The sequence below is a fragment of the Nanorana parkeri genome, unplaced genomic scaffold, assembly GCF_000935625.1.
Source record: "Nanorana parkeri isolate BGI_ZX_2015 unplaced genomic scaffold, ASM93562v1 scaffold6, whole genome shotgun sequence".
Lineage (NCBI taxonomy): Eukaryota > Metazoa > Chordata > Amphibia > Anura > Dicroglossidae > Nanorana > Nanorana parkeri.
Genome location: NW_017306274.1, coordinates 1,333,037 through 1,335,690, shown reverse-complemented (window position 1 = coordinate 1,335,690; position 2,654 = coordinate 1,333,037). Strand labels below are relative to the sequence as shown.

The 2,654-nt window shown below is 46.4% G+C and overlaps 1 long non-coding RNA gene across 1 annotated transcript; it reads right to left on the bottom strand.

The window, feature by feature from the left end:
- Nucleotides 1–377: 377 nt before the first annotated feature.
- LOC108784484 lies at nt 378–2,371 on the bottom strand. The gene is made up of 2 exons (XR_001941072.1): nt 2,157–2,371; nt 378–774 (listed from the first exon to the last, which is right to left on the bottom strand). It is a non-coding gene; the product is annotated as an uncharacterized LOC108784484 (long non-coding RNA).
- Between the last annotated feature and the right edge of the window lie 283 nt (nt 2,372–2,654).

Here is a 2,654-nt window from a genome sequence, read left to right as displayed (position 1 = left end):
ACAAAGGGACAGGGGGAGATCGGGGGTGATTACATCAGAGCAGACTGGAACGTCTCGTAAGGTCTATATTAGACAACGTAGCGGTGGTACTTACCGTGTACACTAAACAGCAGAGGGGAATTCAGCATCAAGTAACAAAGCGCACTAAATAAACCTTGTTTTTCCATCTCATACATATCAGTTTATGGCAAAAACAAAAACAAAAAAGGAGCAATCAGGCGAATTTCAGAGGCGAATTCCAGCAGCCAACTAGGAGAATTTCAATCCCATGGTCAAAGTGGAGAAAATGCAGGAGGTGCAGATGGAGACTTCTCAGGTAATATTTCCCCCTACGAAATGCAGATCACCCCCAATGCGATCCCCCCTTTTTTTTTTTTTTTTTAAGAAAAAAGTTATAACATCCACATTGAGGTTGGTAAGGATCTCCTTCTAGATCAGCTTGGGATCCCAGAACCCAATCTTAAATCTCCAAAATTTTCTGCCTAGAATTTTTTGTTTTCTTATGGGTATCCAAAAGCCAGAAGGACAAGGTGCACCATCGAAAAACCCATTTCAAGATTGAGCCTTGCAGTACAGAAGACCTACTGAGTCAACAAGCGGGCTTCATGTCACTCCACATCAGTAAATCGGTCGATCTCTCGCTGGTTTTTTTTTTTTTTTGGACCGGGATCTTTCCTCTTATAGGAGATGCAAGAAGAGGTGATTTTTTGGCTTATCCGAAATACCCTTCTACACCTTCTCCTGCCTGGGTCCCGGGCGACAAAATGGGCAGATCTGAAAATCAAACCAAAGTAATTTTTTTTTTTGCAATGCCAAAAAATATAAATCCACAAGGAACGATCAACCTAAAGAAACGAGACTCTGAAAGATTTCATCCGGCTTGGAGAAAGCAGAAAACGGCATGTTTTGGAACAGGCAGACCCCCCCCAACCGATGATCTACAAGTCATGGGGGCTGCTTTTAAATAGCCAAAGTGAGCCTAAAACAGCCGCCTCTGGTTTATGAACCAAAAAAAAGGAAACGAGAACAAAAATGCTCATCTGTGCCCAGTTCATGTGTCTTCTCTGTCCCCCACTTCACTGGGAGAAGGAGGAGGGGAGGGATTGAGAGGGCACGTATGTTTAACCCCTGAGGGGCCAGACTTTAACAAGATCCCCACCATCCACTACTTGATCTGAAGATGGTATAATACAGGTCAATCCACAACCCCTCTCTCCCTTTTTTTAATAGAAGGGGGTGATATGGAGACTATTATGCTTGCAGCAAGCCTTTAGATGGCATGGGGCTCCTTAATCAATGCACAGGGGTTGAGCGCATTTGTGGCAACAATAGGGGAATTAAAAGAAGAAAAAAAAGCCTTTCTTTTCGAGTCCTCGAACCCAACTAATGGCTTTGTCAGGAGGCAACAAAAGCACATCACAGGCTCGTACCATGCAAGCAAGGCAAGCAAGTGCACATCATTTTAAAAGTGATTGCTCTTAAACAAAAATAGGCAGTTAAAATCCTTGGCTCGCTGGCCTTAACCCTTCAGCAAGGGGGGAGGAAAGGGGCGCTTCCGAAAACAGGAGCCCCCCTTAAAAAAATAAATAATGAGATGCCACATAAATAAGCTGGAATACCTCCTCTCTCTTTACATTCTAGCTGAATTATGCAATTGCAGAGCTGCTAAGTACGTCTCCTACACAAAAGCTGCCTTCTTCCTTGCGGCAGTAACTCCTACGTGATTTTTTTTTGGGGGGGGTGTTAAGGGTTTTTTTTCCCCGTGGTGTGCAGATGTCGCCAATGCCCTCCTATAGGTTGCGAAATTAGGCAATTTCTGCACAGCCTGCATAAACAGGATAAAGTTCTGCTCGGCAAGCAAATCTTAACCTACCTGTACGATTAATACAGGTGATAATTGGGTCCTGGTCTCGCAGCAGTAGGATGATGAAGTTGGAAAGGGGTCCCCTTGTCATATTGCAAAGGCTATGACTTCATTTGGGCACCCCCCCTCCCCTAGCCTGCTGCACTGAATCGGGGGGCTTGAAGGAGAGGTTTTCTGCAGCCGGATGGAGCCAAGGATAAGGACAGACAGAGGCTGTAGGATTGGGAAGGGAAGGGAGGGGGTTATGTTACCCTTAGAAGTGTATCAGCAGCAGACAGAAGAGATTGCTCACCTTTCAGCTCTGCCATGCAGTCTGAAGATAGACCAGGATTGCATTGGTGTCTGCGAGAGAGGAGAGACTCCAAGATTTGCAGGGGACGACAGGAGCTGGGGCTAGCATCCTTCCAGGTCCAGTCTGCTGGCAAGCCTGCTTTTATTTGTTCTATTTCAGGAATACAGTGGCTTGCAGTCGCAGCTTCCCTCCTTTCTGCAAAGTTAGCAGTCAGCGCTGTATGATTATTGAACTGCACAAGGCTTCTGCCTGCTTCCTACGTGGGGTCCCCTCTTTCTCTCCCAGGATTTGTTTTTTTTGGGGGGGCTCCCCAATGGACAAGGATGCAGAGTCACAGAAAGGATGCTTCAGACAGCACAGCTGCTGCTGCTGATGCTGGAGGAGATGCAGGCAGTGCCTCCCTGAGGCAGATAGGGGGCGCACTGCTACCAAGTATTCACAGGCTGACCTCCTGCTGGATCTTAGTGGATTCAGAGGAGAGGCTGCCAACATGTTAAA